Source organism: Phalangium opilio, unplaced genomic scaffold (assembly GCF_054372755.1).
Source record: "Phalangium opilio isolate 3A_F unplaced genomic scaffold, DU_Popi_V2 ptg000014l_1, whole genome shotgun sequence".
NCBI classification, from domain to species: Eukaryota; Metazoa; Arthropoda; class Arachnida; order Opiliones; family Phalangiidae; genus Phalangium; species Phalangium opilio.
The window spans coordinates 4,601,849-4,620,910 of record NW_028324149.1 but is presented as its reverse complement, the minus strand read 5'-3'; the positions used below and the strand labels follow the sequence as shown (position 1 = coordinate 4,620,910).

Sequence of the window (19,062 nt, the reverse complement as noted above, 5' to 3'; positions counted from 1 at the left end):
CGTCTACCACCGCGAGCGTCTCACGTTTTGGAGGGGAAATTCAAAAAACCGCTACCAGAGGGCCAACCGTTCTTGTGTTATCAAGGATATTCACTTTCGCCGAGTGAAGAATTTGGTTACCTCGATACTTCTGGTCTAATCTCACTTCTGATAATAGTGGTTAGTATCTCAGGGTAAACATTAACTTGTACCAGAAAAACAGAAATTACGCGGCGTAAAATCTTTACGTTGTTTCGATGATACTAATAAGATATGTTTCGTATCCCTTAAAATTGAAGCGTCGAGAGCTTACTAGAGTACCCGCCCATTTCAATATGTTTCATACTGTCAGACGTGGAGGTAAAAATTCCTCGTGTCGCTTCTATTTTGTTTTTGAAGTGCAAGGAATAGACCAGTTCGAATATGACATACTTATTATACAGGGAGCCCACCGGTCCTATAATTCCTATAAATTCCTATATTTTTGAACCAGTCCTATATTATCCTATAGAGCTATTTCAGTGGGGGAAAAATTTCGTCTGCTACGAAAATTGGGCCTGCCTTTGAGTGTAGAGGGCGGCCATTTTATGAGGGTTTCTCTATGGGCAAATAGCATTGGTGACGTAGCCATTACCCCCTCTGAAATAGCTCTATAATTTCATGAAACCTCCCTTAAACACGCTAATCGTAACTCGTAAACTGTGTCCATTAGGGGCAGAATGTCATCAAAGAACATTTTCGACCACCCTTTTCTCGTAACACCCTATATATTACTCGCTTAACCTCTCTAGCGCCATAATTGACTGGTTAAGCACTCCGCGGAAGTTCTTCGGGTAATTTTTGACTGAACAATAATACGAGAAATACAATATTTAACGTAAGAGAAACATTGTTATTAAATAAGCGTTACAAAGAGAGATGATTTTAACACGTGATTAAAATTAATTGGCTATCTGTCAAATTTGCCCTTGCACGATGCGTTATCAATCAATCTGACAGTATGTAATTTTTCAACCCAATATTGTTACTTATTTGAAACCACGTTACTTCCGTTATAACAGCGATGAACCCAAAAATTTTAAAAATGTATCAACTTTTTATAGCGTTTGAAAATACCAAAATATTGGAACACTTCATTTTTTCGAAACTGTGGCGGTCTCTAGCGTCATTACGGGGTAAATTTTAAAGGCGATAGACGCCAGGAAGACTCGGAGGATACGTAACCTCCTTCGTTATTGGCGGGTTTACTCGAGAAGGAACTCCCTTATTGGTTGCTACGCGTCGTCGGACGCGCTTCTCATCGCCTAGCAACAGGAAAAGGCCGCCTAGATCAAATACATAGACCACGTTGGCCCGCTCCGCTAATACTTTCCGCGCCAACGTCTCTCTCCCGAAATTCATCTCGGGCTTCCCACATTCTTAGCTCACGCTAAGCCTTGCTCTTTCTGAAAATTTCTCGTTATGTCCGAGATTCCTAGACAAAGTTAGATTACAGGGGGCACCGAGGCTTAAATCACTTTCAAAGTTTGATTGGTTGATTTACAGTGATCATAAACACTGCGTGTATAGTGTGATATAAATTTCCCACACCAAGGGTTCAGCCAAATTTAATAAAGGTTTGCTCCGGAAATGATGGGGACAGTGAAATATAGGTCAGACCCTTTTTCCCAGTTAATTTAACTTTGCGAGGTGCGTAAGCCTTCTATATTCGTGCTCACTGATTCGTAGGAGCCTCGTTATCAAGGTCAAAGGTTATTTATCGTTGGAATGTTAATTGATTATTAGTTAATTATCAAAATAATATTAAATATATTAGTCCAGTCTAGTACATTGACCCATGATCAATCTTTTTGACGTCTCGCGGAGGCTCAAGAGCGGATGGATAAGAGAGAATATAGCAGCATCCTTTGGCGCGCGCTGAATTTTCTAGGCGCGAGTGAGGGTGAAGATAGAAAGCACGTGCGATAGTCTTTTGGCGGGAAAGAGGAGAAAGAAGCGCCGAAGCTATAGGGACTTTTCCCGCGTGACGTAAGTCTTTTCCATATCCTATGATTGCCCCGCGCTCGTGTTGCTGGGTTGGATCGCTGGCGAATCATAGCAGCCACCCTCTTGACGTATTTAAAGGGAAAAGCCCTAAAGGAGCGTTTGCGCTTGAGGATAGATGAGCATTCGGAAGTTGAATGTAAAGAAAGTATTGGCCTAGATTATATTTTTGCCATCTTTTAATCTTTAAACGTAGTTACAAATATAAGGGAAGCTTGTTTTGATAAAAGAAGCATCAAAGCAACCTTCATTTGGAACTGGGGATTCTTGCGTTTAGGGAACTAACGTCGAGTGTTACAGTCTTCCCTCTCCGGCTGTTGAGGGGTTGAGGAGGGTTTCCTAACTACGTCACGACTTCGTCAGCTGTTTCTACAGCTGCGCCATGGAGCCCTTTAGGTTAACGTTCGATGTGAGATCAGGCATTGCGAGTTTCGCAACCACTTTTTAACAGCTGGTCACGAAAAAAGCCTTAAACATTAGAGACTGACCGATAGATAAGTAAATGAATCCTACCTACATAAGTATGACACTAAGTCTAATGGGATGTGGAGTTTGAGAAATTATAGGAGTGGTCCTTTTTAATCCTAAACTAAACCTTCGTATTTGGTTCAGTGGTTAATATTGCAAGCAGCAAGGGGGCGTGTTCTTTTTAAATGGCAAAATGAAAATATTGGAGTTTGAATTGCCGAATGTCGCGCTTCGTTTCCCTGTATAGATCCCCTCTCTCTTTCCCGTTTCCTCATTTAAACCCGATTCTCGGAATTGTTTGTCGACTGAGAGAAACGATTACCTGAAAAACGTCTCGCCAAAACTCAGAATTATGAATATATTTACTATAAAAGCCAGTCTCAGCTGATACAACGGGCTGCAGCCTTTTAGTTTTAAAAATAACTTAAGCCTTTTTTAGATTTTTAATTTGGCACGATTTTATAATTGATAGAATGTCACGTGTTATGTCAATACGTTAATATTCCGTATTGAGCCTTTGTTTTTGAATTTTGAAAGTTCCCGCGCTATAGTTCATATATGGTAAACCCTAAACGCGCTTTTATTCCGCTAAAGTTAACACGTGGTCCGTTTTTAACCTACAAACTAGAGAGGTCCTATAATTCCATAATAATTCGGTAAAAACAGACTCGTATTTTGAAGAAGTTACGTAAAAATGTGTTTAGTAGTTTCATAATCGAAGACCAATTTGGTTTCTGTTAAATGTCAGTAACGTAGCGTCCCCTATAGCGACGCGCGTGTATGACAGGGCTTTGAACCTCCGTCTAGACTATCTCCAGCCAATCAGAAGCTTCGTTACAAAAGACGCTAGACAGACCGCATTTTCTCTCTCGCTCTTTCTCTTTCCGACGCGTAACCATGGATGCCGTCTTCTCCCTCGCCCGCTTAGAAAATAATCTTAGTAGTAATTAAACAAGAAATTTGTATATCATGATCAGACAAAGTGCCGTTTCGCTATGTATTTGGGATGGGTATCCTGTTTTAATTTGTCCAAGGTTTTGGCGCGGTTGTTCGTGTTTACGGGATGAATTGAACCGAAACGGGGGCCGGCGAAGTAAAGACAGCCGGAAGGCTAGGTTTCCTACCTTTAACCGTATTCCACATTTCCGTCTTGGTATAATTTTCCTTCCGAGATGAAGCGCGTGAATTTTGCGTTTTAGGCTCGGAGTTTTTTATTTAGAAGTTAAGCCTAACTTTTAGGCCTATTTGTTCGTACCGTATCCGCGGGATAGAAAATTGCGTTTCGAGCGTGCGCGGTATCGCCTCTCAGCTGAGAGGAAACTGGGAGTGATAGAGTTGGTGCCGACCTCCATGTTTATAGAAATATCTAGTTCTTCGGGAGGTGCCGCGGCGCCCCGTGTTTTGTAAAGTCTACCGGTACTACTGCCCATTTGTTTTGTCGTCCAGTCGTGTCCGAATTTAAGCCTTTCTCACGTGGATGCGCGTTAAACTTTTAGACATAAGTGCCGTATAAACGAAAAGGCGGTTACGAGTACTACTACCTTCATTAAGCCTCGGAGTTGAAGACGTCAGTTGTTGCTAAGTGCTAGAAATAAGTTTCTCCTCCGTGTAAATTAGGCTTAGTTAATTACGCGGGAATGTATAGAGAAAAAACAGTCCGCGCTATAGATACGGTGTAAGTTAAGACGAAATGTACTCCGAACAAACTCCGATGGAAATAAAGTTACTTAAGCCTTGGTCCGCGTTTATACACCCAGTCGCGCTATGTATTTTGCTCGGGATTTTGATTGTAGACAGTTAAATTAGTAGTAGTTTCAAACCGTAACGAAGAAAAACCCGATCACGTTCTAAGCCTCGGTCGTTATAGTGTCGGTAACCTTCCGTGTTGGTATATTTTGTCGCTATTTCGCAGCGACTCCGAGATAGTGCGAAAAATCTCCCCGCTTTTCTGATATTATTTCAAGGCTAAGATTTTCCTCCCGTCTTGTCTTCCAAATGATAATTCCTTATTCGGGCCGCGACGAACGGAACCCTCGGCCCTCGCGTAGCAACGACAACGTAAAATTTCCAGTCCCATTAGATTGTTTCTCGTCACAAAATTAAAACTGTACCGAACGAGGAGGGAAGTGAAATATACGTTTCTCTGGAATATTTTCAGCCAGGGCAGTAATTTTACATTAAATCGCTTCTCTAAAGTGTTAAATTATTAAATGTAATAGGTGAAAATTACGCGTAGAAGAAACAGCAACCGTGAAAATTGCGCGTTAATTATGCGCGCGACGTTATTTATTGAAAGAATATACTTCAATCTATAATATCGTAATAAAGATTTTTACGTTATCGGCAGTATATTTTATAAGAAATTGACGTTATAGGCATTATATTTAACGAGGGATTGACGTTATTAATGGAAATCCGCGTGATTTAAACCACATTAACTAAGACCCCTCAGTGTGCGTTGGAATTGAAATTAACGTGATTTAATTAGGGGAAGAAGTGATTAGTTTTATTTTTTTTTTAATTAATTGAATGTGTGGCTTCCATTTCCATGGTGCTTCTTAGCGGTGAAGATCACCACCCGGCCGACGAGCGATTTCGCGTCTGCATGGACTCCCAAGAACACTCGGTACTGCTGGCCAAGCAGACCGATTGGCCGAAAGGAGACCAACAGATCTATCTCGACTCGCAACCGACTAGGGTCAAACGTAAGTTGCCATTTTTTTATTTTGACCTATTTCATTTAATACTTCAATTACCGCGAGGAATTACTACCCTGAAACTGAGTAAGAGTCACTCGACTAAGTGACGTACTAGGCCAGACTCGTGTCAGTAGCCAATAGATATCTCTCTTCGCGGTACATGTTAACCTAATCCCCATCCTCCTCTCGTAAAGAGATAAACAAGACGGCCCAAGGGCTCGTAATAGTAGCCATATCGTACGAGTGAATAGCCCCTCTATACCCTACCCTAATGAGTAGATAACCCCTCTATACGTTACCCTAATGAGTGAATAGTGCTATCTTTTTCAATGCTTAAATGATTTACCGTGCATAAAATCAGAGTGAATAGCCCCTCGATTCCCTACTCTAAACAGTGATTAAATTATAACCGTATAAATTTACTTATGCTGTAATTCTAATATTCCGGCGAATCGAAGAACAGATAGTTTTTAGTGATAATCCCCTCGATGAGTTTACGACATAGACTTATGCCGATGCACACTTATCGCATCTTATAAATTTCGAACAAGGACTTTTGCCCAGAAACTTTTGAAAGAGAAAGTTTAATTATAGTGATTACGCATTTTAGTGATTATCCCCTCGAATTACCTTTAGCAATGCTAAAATGATCAAACGCATAACGCTCATTTAACACTATGTTAGCTCTATCTAAACCCACATTTGAATTAACCGCCAAAACGTTCCAGTCAAACATAACATAGATGACGATAGCTACCGAACGAGAACGAAACACATGAGCGCGGTAGGAAACGGGGAAAATCGTTATCTATTTAATTAGCACATACATAAAAAGAAAATAAATATAAAAACCCCAAACATACAAATTCATAAGTATCCGACCCTACAGATAAAAATTCAAAAGTATCCGACCCCACAGATTATGAGGTACCCCACCCCACATCACCCCGACATTTTAGAGATAAAAATAAATAATAAAAAACTCGAGGTTTCTATCAAGTCTCTATGGTTTAGTGGTTAGAATGTTTGTCTACTGTGCCAGCGTCCCGGGTTCGAATCCCGGGTCTGACCTGAAAAAATTTTAATTGAAATTAAATCTCTAACCGAGCCCAGTAACCCCTATGGGTGGGTTGTGGTAATATAAAGTTCCTTTTAAGCTAAAATCTGACGATAACGAAGCGACAACCCCGGCCACTACTACTACTACTACTACTACTACTACTACGGACGGCTCGGGTCAAACTAAGATATGGCTAAAAATAGCAGACAAACGCCGCCACAAAAAAAAAATAGACATTTTTTTCTTCTGTGCTAAATATATAGCGCGCGCCAAGAAAAGTGGCGGCAAGCGTGACTCGTGTTAAAGCATCTCTCTCTTCTCTTGGGCTTCCCATAGAGATGCGTTAGAATGGAGAGGAAAAATAAATTTGACTAGTTTTAAAAAATTGACTTTAAATAGACAAAATAATCGGTTTCATCTTGGGCTTCCCATTGGGATGGAGAACCAAGTAAATTTGATCAAGCTTCCCATAGATATGTATTACAGTAGAGAAACAAAATCGAGGATTTAAAAAAATTGACTTTAAATAGACAAAATAATCGGTTTCATCTTGGGCTTCCCGTTGGGATGGAGAACCAAGTAAAATTGATCAAATTAATTATCCCTCATCTTGAGCTTCCCGTTGGGATGGAGAACCCAGTAAAATTGATCAAATTAATTAACCCTCATCTTGAGCTTCCCGTTAAGATGTAGATTAAATAATCGGTTTCATATTTGGCTTCCCATTGGTGTGAACTAAGAACAGTTGACACAGAAAATAGGCAAAAAACATCTCTCATCTTGGGCTCCCCAAAGAGAGACCTTATAATTTACAGGGTTCATACAAACCTGGAAAACCTGGAAAAATCCGGGAAATAAATAGTTGACAAAAATATCAGGGAAAACTCGGGGAAATTTAGAATTTTTAGTAAAATTCAGGGAAATTTTTGTCAAACAGGGGCCGAGTAATTAAGCAAAATGTTCATAAACATACCCTCCATAGGATTAACATTACACTATACTTTGGAGGCTTATAACTCTGGTTATATTAGAGATACGGGGATGTTCTTTGATTATTTGCCCCTCCCCCATCCTTCGTTAACATTTGCTCCGTAGGATACTCCATATACGGGAAAAACCTGGAAAACTCAGGGAAGTATATGGGGAAAAACCTGGAAATCTGAGGGAAATTTGTTTTAAAAACACCAAATTATTGTATTATTATTAATCTGGGAGTTGGATAGAACAGTTACGCGGAGAGAAAATAGGTCCAAAAAATCTTATCATCTTGGGCTTCCCATTGGGATTTTAGAGTGAAGATCAGTTGACTTGCCATAGAGATGTATTAAAATAGAGAAAATAATCGACTTCATCTTGGCCTTCCCATTTGGGGTGGAGAACGGTAGAATTGAAGGGAGAATGAAATTGTTTGACAATCATTTTTGAATCTATTTGCATTAATAAAATAACATTGAAATCGTTAATAAAACTTTCCGTTATATCTAAATAATTTTTCAGTTTCAACTCTTATTTTAACCCAAAAAAATGGCCTTTTCTAATTAAATATCAAGAAGGAATATACTATAAGAAGGCCTAAACGGTACGACAGTTGTTTTTAATTGCAATTAACAAGTTAGTTAAAGGTTTTGAACCTAACTTGATGGAGTTTGAATACGCGTCTCTACGTGAAAATGGTTTTATAATTATTTCTAAATCGAATCAAGTGTACTAATTATTTCGTGAGTTCTAAAAACCAAACCAAACCAAGGCTTAACGAAAATGTAAAATAGATGGTGGAAAACATAGAGTAAGATAAAATATTTTCCATCCCCCCACCCATGAAGGGGGTATTGTCGTCTATCACGTAAAATTATGCCTTCTTATAGTATATTCCTTCTTGCTAATGATAATAAAATTATTGCGTAACCGATTAGAAGCGTCAAATGACTTTTGCATAGCAGAGAAAAGTCGTATTAAGAAATTGTTGTCTGACCATTTCATTGTGCCTTTATGCGCGAGAGAAAATAGGCGAAACATTCCCGATCCTCTTGAGCTTCCTATAGAAGAGAAAAGAGAAGCCCGAGAGCAACGCGGAATATCACGTGGAGGGAAAAACGAGGATGCGCCCGCGCCCGCCCTACTCGCACGCGTGTTAAAGGTCACGGAGGGCGGCAAGAGAGAGAGATGAATAAAGACAATAGGGTTTGGCAATCCCTTAACTATCAACCCATCTGGGATGTTCCCTAACTATTTTCTATTTCGGAGAAGCCTCCGTGCCTTTGACGCGTGTTTTAGTATCGTCGTGTATGAATGGGGAAAATTGGTCTAACTAAACCGTGCTTCAGTAACTTAGCGTACCGAATCAGTTTTAACAGGGTTGCCACGGGTCAGGGAAGAGTCAGGGAATTACAGGGCCGTCTTAAGGCGTTATGGGGCCCAGGGCTAATTATTTCAGCAACATAAAAAAATAAATATTCAGTTGTAAAAGACTCGAGATAGCCTATTATATTAAAAAGGCAATTTCATGTCGTCAAAAATATAAAAATTCCAGGAAAAGCGTCCATGTTGTTTCAATACAGTAGCGATAAGCTTAAAACATTTTCTTTCTAGTCTTTTCATGAGTTCTGATTATCTTTGATTATCACGCTCTTCTGACTCATCCTGAGATACATTACGCTTTTGGTGTAAATGAGAATCCGATGATGTTGTCCCCTGTTTTGTTGTTAAAAATTAGGTTAATTTCGTTATTTTCGAAGAATTTTCCATCTCCTCAGGCGCCTTTTTTCTCTTTGTAGCTTAACTTTAAAATTTGCGACTCATAGTTTTTACTCGTCTGAAACCCACTGACCCTTGCGATGATTAAGGATATTTTGAAGTTTGAAAAATATAGGCCTGAAAAATCCATGCGTGCTCAAACTAAAACCGACTCATTTAAGAGAGCAAAGTTCATAACTCCAGTTTGCCCTATCACTCACATTTACATCCCTGCATAGTGTTTGAGGGACAATGCGTCACGTTATCAGTTAGCCTTAGGAAAAGTAAACAAGAAAAGTCGATTAGTGTGGTTTATTGAAAATTCAAAATGAGTGTATAAATAATTTAATTTCGTAATCAGATTGCAATTGTTGTATGTTGTATATTATGTATATATTTTGTATGTAAATATTTTACGAATCAGGCCTAATGCGCTCGCGCAAATATTCATGTTTTGAAGAATTACATTCACGTTTTAAAGAGTTATTTTCATTAATTCTATAACTGTCCTGCTAGAGGTGATGTGAGTAATCAGGACAATTAAAACAGAAACTTTGAACGAAGGGACCGGTTCCCACGACAATAACACTATAAAAACTTGAAGCATCGATATCGGAGAGCTTTAGTTTTTTCTATCTATTTTACCGCGAGATGGCATTGCGAGCTGGACCAAAACGTGCGCGAAAATGAACATTTCAAATTTCAAACTAGGGAAAATGAACATTTTAATTTCCTTAAGTCCAGCAAACAGCGCTCTCGTGTGAGGGAATTAGGCAACATAAGTTGCCAAACGAAAAATGAAAATCGGCGCCGCGCACAGGCCTTGATTAATGTAGGCAATATATGAAGTAACAGATTAAGTAAAGTAGAGTGACAAGACAGTTTAGAGTGAAAGACATTGAGTTGATTGGATTTAATAAGCCGTTTGAATTCGGCTAACCGCTAAAGCAAAATTGGGTGATATGTTACTAATCAGACTGATTCTTTGATGTTACGAACGGGAACTAATGTTTTGATTTTTCAGTCGGTCGGAACACTAAAAAAAGTTAGCTCTCCTAAAACGAAGTTAGAGAATAGAACGATGACATCAAAAGTGGATGAGAGGAAAAGTATGAAAATGGCCAAAAGTCGCGAGTCATCAGAGTTTCGCCGTAGTTGGCCGTTTTATTGGCGTAGCTATACTGGGCCTGTTCACTCCCTTAAAATAGGTCTTGTGTTAATTCGCGGTTACGCGGTTACCGTCGTCTGCTATTGTGTAATCTCGGTAATTTAGCTATAGCGCGAGCAGCTTGCGTCGTGATGCGCGTGATCGAGTGGGTTATGGTTAAACCAAGGAGCATAAATGTTTGAACTACTTTCAGTTGCGAGTTTTCAAGTCCATCAGTCACTAGTAAACTAAATAGTTATTGGCGAAACTTTGATGTCCGCGTTATTTAACACAGGCTCTATGGCCATTGTCATTCTTTCCCTCTCATCCACATTTGATGACATGGATGCAGCTTGGGCTAGGTATACTTTTCTATCTGTAAACATGTGCGAATTCATCTGAGAAGGGTGGTTGTAGCCATGGAACCTAGTGTAGGCCATGAACCTCTTTAGAAAGGGGGTCCGCAGAGATTTTGCTTAGAAAATTTGTTCACAACTTAATATTTCCTCGAAGCGTGACGGTCAAAGTTACGTATTGCCTACTTCTTGAACAAGAAATTTGGGGCCCTTAATTCACGCGGGGCCCTGGGCTATAGCCCATGCCTTAAGACGGCACTGGGGAATTATAAAAATTTCAGCAAAGTCAGGGAATTTGATTTTAGTGGGTAAAATTTCTGGGTTGTAAGTCTTTATTGAAAGAGTAATGAAAGTTTCTCCTCATCCTAATATCTTAACACAAAATGTCTAGAATTGTTTTTGTAAAGTATATGCTCTCTAAAAAATCTCTTAGACTGTTATTTATAGTTAAAATGTTTCTTATTCATTTTCGTGCGAAAAATACATTGGAAAACTTAATGTAGATCGAGTTTATTTAAATATAAGCTGTAAACATTCACACTTTCGGCCTAAAAAGGTCAGGGAAAATCTCAGAAAAAGGTCAGGGAAAACCTGAATTAATCAGGGATTTTAAAATTGAACCGGAAGAGGTCAAGGAATTTTGTTTTCAATTGCAATAATTGTCAATTCGGTTTATGAGATTCAGAAGAATCGCAACGTTGAACGTTCCATTGTTGCGCTATACCATAATCATGTTTTAAAACTCTAATATTATTCTCTTATACCATTGACAACTGTAGTTTATTCTGAAATGTTCACTTAAATTCACTTGAAATAGTTAGGGAAATTTCGGAACTAAAACCTCCGTTACTTTCCATCGGATCAACAAACCCGTAAGAACTAAAAGAATTTGGGATTTAAATTTATTTAATTTATTATCTAAACTGATTAAAATGAACTTACGGAGACTGAACCTGGCTCTAAAATAGATCACGAGAAAGATGCGTTAATATTTTATAACCAGTTGGGCCACAATCGTATCTAAAAATTAATTTTTTTAGTTTAATACACTATTGAACTTTGCGGTACTAACGCGGGGTTGCCATAGATCAAGGAAAACCCTGGACAGGGACCGTCCATAAACTACGTCTCACTCTTATGGGGGGGGGGAGGGGGTTTCTAAATTTGTGACGGTCCGTGACAAGGGGGAGGGAGGGGTTCTTCAATGCGTGACGTCACATTTAGCATTGATTTTGTTACGAAGTCAGTAAGAGGCCGATTGGCTCTCTTATGTTATAGAAGAAGAAAGACAACATTCCATAGTCCACCGTTACAATAATTTACCAAAATTGTTATTCCATCACAGGGTTGGCACGCTGGTATCCAGTCCGGTTTTATCCACCTGGATTAAACCGGTTTAAACCACATTGAAAAATCCACCAAAAATCCACATTTTTCAAAAAACGTGATATACCTCTAAAAACATAAAGAAATAGCACAAAAATAGTAGAAAATATTTTATTTAACAAAATTTTCCATTTTGAAAATGAAACGCAAACATTTAAGGATTCATAATATTTCGCTTTTCAATGTTTAGATATCTATTTATCTTTACAAGTTTTTCGGCTTTTTCATAACCTAACCTGTTTCTTATATCGGTCCAAACAAGTCCATATGTCGAAAACAATCTCTCTATACCAGCGGAACTAGCTGGGCAAGACAAAAGTGAAGAAACAAAATGGCAAAAGTCAACCATAAGTTTGGAATTTTCAGTGTTTTCCTTCTGTTTACTCGCTAATATTAGCCACCACTTATGTGGCTTAATAGTTTCTATAATCGTTTGTTTAAACATAGTGGCTGTAGGATAGACATCACTATCTTCAATTTTGAACGCCATAACAGCCGGCAAAAAGTGTTCATGATGTTCTGAGACCCAATTCTCAGCAATTTCCTCTTCTTTAGAGGTTAATCGCTGTCCCTTATAACGTGGATCCAACATATTTGCTAGCAAGTGGCAAGGATGAATTGCATCTTCATAACGTTTTTTGATAGAGTTTTTATATTCTCCAAAGTGTTCGTTATCCAGAAGGTTTTTCCATATTTCTACCGCTTCACTTAGTCCACAATTGTCCGACTGCAACCTGTTTAGACAATCAGTGACTACTCCTAGTTGTTTAGCCATTTGAAGAGCCCCGTTATATATTTGAAAGTTATCCAGAATTTTTTCAATATTTCTATCAAGTGCATTAGGATTATCTGCTCTTATTTCCAAATATTTGCTGTGATTCGAAACGTAAGTGGATACAGTTGCTTCTTGACTGTTCCATCTCGTGGTATTTGGTATCTGCGGCATTTTCCCATTTTTAGCTAACAACCAACCTCTTGGCTGGTGGTGATTCCTGAAGTATTTGTTTACTTCGACTAGGTGCTTTAATACGGTTTTGGGAGTGACTTCTTTTTCTAGAAGGTTCATAAAATGCGCGCTACAACCGTAGGTTATTAGTTTGGGATATTCCTTTTCCAAATCCCTTCTCATTTTTTTCATTTTATTTTCATTGTCTGTTACGACTGCAAAAACCGTAAGGTTAAATTTTTCCTCTACCAGCTTCATGGATTTTATGGCCGCCTCTTTACAGTAGTCACTGCTTTTTCTCTCCTCAGCTGAATCTTCAGAGTTTAACAAAAACACATTCTTCCCAGTGTGGATACTGCTGGCAAGAATCGGATCATTTTTGCAACTGGACCATCCGTCTTGCATCAAGGTTATTGTAACGAACTTTTGATTTCGTAAATCTGTTTGAAGAGCAGCTTCAACTTCTTCAGCAACTTCATTTAATAATTGTCCCGCCAATTCTTTTCGATTTGGTGGCTTATATCCTGGTCGCGTTTGTTTCATCATTTCTACGAAATATCTGCTTTCAGCTGCATTGAATGGAATGTTATTACTGAAGAAAAATTTTGCTACAGATATATCTATAGCGTGTTTTAGCGAAGAAGAGGTTTTAGTTGCATATTCCGTAATTCGAGGCTGATTTCCAAGACTACTACTAGTTGAAAAATGTGTCTCTCGACTCTCTCCACTTGCTTCCTCAAAACTTTCACTTAGTGGAGCTAGTGAAGAAGAGGGTCTATGATGTGCTTCTGCAGCGGCACCTTGGCTTGAAGACCAGCTTGACCTTGATGAAAGTGAAGATCCAGGTCTACCAAAATCCTGGTTAATTTCAGTTTCAGGAGAATCAGGACAAATATTAATTTGCCTTTTTCTACATTTTTCCAAATGTGATCGAATTCTTTCAGCCCTTGCACTGATTTCAGAGTTGCAATGTTTACACCGGGCTTTTACTGATAAACCTTCATTCGAAATTTTTTCTACTTCAGTCCATACGGGATCAACCTTTCTTCCACCAGAGTGGTGGCCGCCACCAGCTTTAGGCATCCTTGGTTATTATTCCTGACACAGCGACACGAGTTCACAAAAGGGAAATGTCTAAAGAGTTTTATCTCAATGAATCTCAAGCAGCCGACGTAGCAGACGACAACTGACGCAAAAAATGTGCCAGAAATAAGCCCTAGAGATTATTTTTCTTCTAATTTTTGAAAAACCGGATAAAACCAATAAAATCCGGTTTAAACCAGCAAAAAACCATACCACTGGTTTTTTCAAGAAAAATCCGGATTTTTGCCAACCCTGCTTAAATAGTAGAAAATTTAAGCAATTATCTACTATTTACACCTTTATATAGCCAATTTAAATAGCGCATTTAAAATAAACAGCGTAAACTCTCTTATGTCTCTGTTTATTCGCCCCTATTATTTGTGAGGATGAATCAAATCCCCTGCCGATTGAAATGGTTTCGATTCTTTGGCAAATTTTCTAAATCTGAAGCTCGATTAGTCTGTTTTTGGTGACAGTGTCGAAACCTAAAAAGTGTGACCCTTTAACTAAGCTTTATGGAACTTTTTTGAAGGTTATAAAAAGCACATCCAGACATTAAAATTCTAAAGGTCAATCAGAGGGAAAAAGCTTAAAACGGAAGAGAACTTGAATTTTCAGCCGAGCAAAATTTTTCTGAGAGGGCGGCATATCACTCAAGAAATTAATCAAATTAAATTTGTAAATAGAGACAAATCATAGTGCATAAGGGGGGGGGGGTTAAATAAATGTTACGTGGTTTTTAGGGGAGGGGTCTGAGAAAAGCGTGACGAAGCGTGATCTGGGGGGACGGGGGGGTCAGAAAATGCTTTTTTTCGCGTGACGTAGTTTATGGACGGTCCCACAGTCGCTTAGTTTCATTTTAAAGATGCTAAAATATCCGAGGTTCAACCATCCAATTGGATGACCTTTTAAAAACCCCGTTTTAGCGAGACATCACGTTTGTTCAGACACCAAAGTCGCGGAGCTCACTACTCGTAATGTGTTACCTTAAATATTGATAAAATGCTTTTAGACGTAAACGAAACCCCTTCTTATACTTAAAAACGATATCAATTGGGGCTAAGTAAAATCATCAGGGAAAACTTTAGAGAAAAGGCCTGGGGGGAAACCGTTGAGGAAAAAGGGTCAGGGAAAACCGTTGAGGGAAAAAAAGGTCAGGGAAAACCGTTGAGGGAAAAAAAGGTCAGGGAAAACCGTTGAGGAAAAAGGGTCAGGGAAAACCGTTGAGGAAAAAAAAGGTCAGGGAAAACCGTTGAGGAAAAAAAAAGGTCAGGGAAAACCGTTGAGGAAAAAAAAGGTCAGGAAAACCGTGGAGGAAAAAAAAGGTCAGGGAAAACCGTTGAGGAAAAAAAGGTCAGGGAAAACCGTTGAGGAAAAAAAGGTCAGGGAAAACCGTTGAGGAAAAAAAGGTCAGGGAAAACCGTTGAGGAAAAAAAGGTCAGGGAAAACCGTTGAGGAAAAAAAGGTCAGGGAAAACCGTTGAGGAAAAAAAAGGTCAGGGAAAACCGTGGAGGAAAAAAAAAGGTCAGGGAAAACCGTGGAGGAAAAAAAAGGTCAGGGAAAACCGCGCAGGGAAAAAAGGGTCAGGGAAAACGGTTGAGGAAAAAAAAAGGTCAGGGAAAACCGTGGAGGAAAAAAGGGTCTGGGAAAACCGTGCAGGAAAAAAGGGTCAGGGAAAACCGTGCAGGGAAAAAAGGGTCGGGGGAAAAAAGGGTCGGGGAAAACCGTTGAGGGAAAAAGGGTCGGGGGAAACCGTTGAGGAAAAAAGGGTCGGGGAAAACCGTGCAGGGAAAAAAGGGTCGGGGAAAACCGTGCAGGGAAAAAAGGGTCGGGGAAAACCGTGCAGGGAAAAAAGGGTCAGGGAAAACCGTGCAGGGAAAAAAGGGTCAGGGAAAACCGTGCAGGGAAAAAAGGGTCAGGGAAAACCGTGCAGGGAAAAAAGGGTCAGGGAAAACCGTGCAGGGAAAAAGGGGTCAGGGAAAACCGTGCAGGGAAAAAGGGGTCAGGGAAAACCGTGCAGGGAAAAAAGGGTCAGGGAAAACCGTGCAGGGAAAAAAGGGTCAGGGAAAACCGTGCAGGGAAAAAGGGGTCAGGGAAAACCGTGCAGGGAAAAAAGGGTCAAGGAAAACCGTGCAGGGAAAAAAGGGTCAGGGAAAACCGTGCAGGGAAAAAAGGGTCAGGGAAAACCGTGCAGGGAAAAAAGGGTCAGGGAAAACCGTGCAGGGAAAAAAGGGTCAGGGAAAACCGTGCAGGGAAAAAAGGGTCAGGGAAAACCGTGCAGGGAAAAAAGGGTCAGGGAAAACCGTGCAGGGAAAAAAGGGTCAGGGAAAACCGTTGAGGATGAAAAGGGTCAGGGAAAACCGTTGAGGATGAAAAGGGTCAGGGAAAACCGTTGAGGATGAAAAGGGCCAGGGAAAACCGTTGAGGATGAAAAGGGCCAGGGAAAACCGTTGAGGATAAAAAGGGCCAGGGAAAACCGTTGAGGATAAAAAGGGCCAGGGAAAACCGTTGAGGATAAAAAGGGTCAGGGAAAACCGTTGAGGATAAAAAGGGTCAGGGAAAACCGTGCAGGGAAAAAAGGGTCAGGGAAAACCGTGCAGGGAAAAAAGGGTCAGGGAAAACCGTGCAGGGAAAAAAGGGTCAGGGAAAACCGTTGAGGATAAAAAGGGCCAGGGAAAACCGTTGAGGATAAAAAGGGCCAGGGAAAACCGTTGAGGATAAAAAGGGCTAGGGAAAACCGTGGAGCAAAGAAGGGTCAGGGAATTTGAATCTGAAAATTTCGTGGTAACACTGTTACAGTTTGGGATAGATAATGGGAGATGACAAGAAATAGGCGTAAGAATGTCCGAAAGGGTGAAATATGGATATAGCTTTTGCATCTTCCACACCACCACGCTTCCATAGAGACATTGCCTGGCGCGCTACTGCCGGCGGTGGCGGTGGCCGAGACTTTGCCTCGCGCTAACATCGGTCACTATAGAGCGCCAGCCGATCGATGCTCCGAACGGATTCTCGCAAAGGTCGGCGTACCCGATCCCCGGTACAAGTGCACTCGACTATGGCTATGGGCCCCGCACACTACTGACCAACCTGTCACAACAACCGGCAACGCTTGCTTATTTATACGCGGATTATTTTTGATTGTGTTCTTCGGCTCACCTTGGTCAAGTTTAGCGAGCGCAACTGGGTTGCCACAGTTTCTGGACAACAAAGGAAATTTGAAATATTGTCACGAAAGTCGCGGAATGATGAACCAATCCTATATTTTTCATCACTTTCTTCCTATATTTTTTTCATCACTTTCTTCCTATATTTTTCATCACTTTCTTCCTATATTTTCTCATCATTTTCTTCCTATATTTATTTCATCACTTTCTTTCTATATTTTTTCATCACTTTCTTCCTATATTTTCTCATCATTTTCTTCCTATATTTATTTCATCACTTTCTTCCTATATTTTTTCATCACTTTCTTCCTATATTTTTTTCATCACTTTCTTCCTATATTTTTTTCATCACTTTCTTCCTATATTTTTTTCATCACTTTCTTCCTATATTTTTTTCATCACTTTCTTCCTATATTTTTTTCATCACTTTCTTCCTATATATTTTCATCGCTTTCTTCCTATATTTTTTCATCGCTTTCTTCCTATATTTTTTCATCGCTTTCTTCCTATATTTTTTCATCGCTTTCTTCCTATATTTTTTCATCGCTTTCTTCCTATAGTTTTTCATCGCTTTCTTCCTATAGTTTTTCATCGCTTTCTTCCTATATTTTTTTCATCACTTTCTTCCAATATTGTCCAATATTTCAAGGATAAATTTCCTGTATTTCCTTTAAAAATAATTTCCCATTTTCAGCGGTCTTACCGTCATTGTAAATATTAAATGATAGGGGAGGTTGGATAGGCCAGAGAAAACCTGGAAACGTCAGTGAAGTTTGAGACGGTGTGACTGTGAAATGTTAGTGAAAAGTATACGATTAATTTTAAACCCACAACATATATTCTGACGAATGAGTTAAATTAAATGACATTTAGATAGTCAGGAAATTTGGAAATTAAAAATATGTGGCAAATGGGAATTTGATAAACCTTGGGTTGTTAAAAGATAACGTATTACCCCAGAAGGGGATAATAGAAGAAGGATGACACTTTGTATCCTCTTAATAATTTAGTAATGTAACGTCATTCTTCCTTGGCGAGGTAGCACTTTATGTTTGCTCTCCCGCTCATCAAACTGCAGATGGGAATCGCACTGTGTTAGAGTGAATAGGCCTTTCCTGTAATGGGTGTAATGAAACTGTACCAGTTTAGAAATAACATATAATTTTGTTTAAGAATGGACTAGCACTAGTTTACTATTTTGTGTTCCTTAAACTTTGTTGAAATTGTAATCTGGCAGCTCTGTTGCCAGGAGTTTTTGGTTACTTTGGTGACGAATAAGGTCTAGGCTGGCTACCAATGTTTTTTCCTAACTTCAGGCTCATACGCGAAAATGCCGAAGTGAAGTGTGTACCTTATTCTAATGTTAGGAAAGGATTTTAAAATATCCATGCGGTGGCATAACTAGTTAAATATCAACAACAGTTAAAAAACCGACGCCTTCTGCTAGAGTATAAGGTACAGTCGCGGAAATAAGTTTCGGATCATTTTCAATCGACGATATTTTCATGATGGATCGTCGTATCGCAAAATTTTTGATATTATTAGTTAAGTGTGAATGTCAAGAATAGGTCAACACCTTGTTTTTGAAAATCAGAAAATTATTGCGCTCGTGACTACTAAAAAACCAAAAAATCACTTTTCGACCAATCAAAATCCTCGCGTCACGTGAAATTTTTTAGATGCATCACATAGCTCGCGTCATTTGGAAACGAACCCTTTTTGAAATTTTAAAATCGGTTCAGCCGTTCAAAAGTTATGGCGTAAAATGTGACTGGATTTTGGTCACAAATTAAGCCTAACGTCCAAAAGATTGTTTAAGAAAAGCCAATGAAGCCAAAGGCGGGTAATGTTATTTCAATGGAAAAAGGAAAAACAAAAAAAATTGCTTTTGAAAAATATTATAAAATTGAGTAACTAATATAAAAATTTATTAATTAAAATAAAAATTGATTAATTAAAATTAAAACTCATTGAATCAAATTAAATTGATTAAAT

General features: G+C 39.2%; 1 protein-coding gene and 1 long non-coding RNA gene across 5 annotated transcripts in view; one reads left to right on the top strand and one right to left on the bottom strand.

Moving 5' to 3' along the window:
* Positions 1-19,062, top strand: part of LOC149705270 (uncharacterized) — a 45,083-nt gene that overhangs the window by 5,456 nt on the left and 20,565 nt on the right. The window contains exon 3 of one of the 3 annotated variants that reach the window (XM_089865546.1): positions 5,053-5,195. The exons of 1 other annotated variant lie outside the window; for it this stretch is intronic. The gene's annotated coding sequence lies outside the window, so the exon portion shown is untranslated. Of the gene's footprint in view, positions 1-3,851; positions 5,196-19,062 lie in introns of those variants that run through there. One more of the 3 variants, XM_089865548.1, reaches the window with a different exon arrangement.
* On the bottom strand, positions 6,894-18,671 carry LOC149705272 (uncharacterized). 2 transcript variants are annotated; one of them, XR_016381597.1, is made up of 3 exons: positions 16,991-18,671; positions 11,428-11,505; positions 6,894-11,364 (listed from the first exon to the last, which is right to left on the bottom strand). It is a non-coding gene; the product is annotated as an uncharacterized LOC149705272 (long non-coding RNA). The 2 variants fall into 2 exon arrangements; XR_016381598.1 differs by having other exon boundaries at positions 17,060-18,671.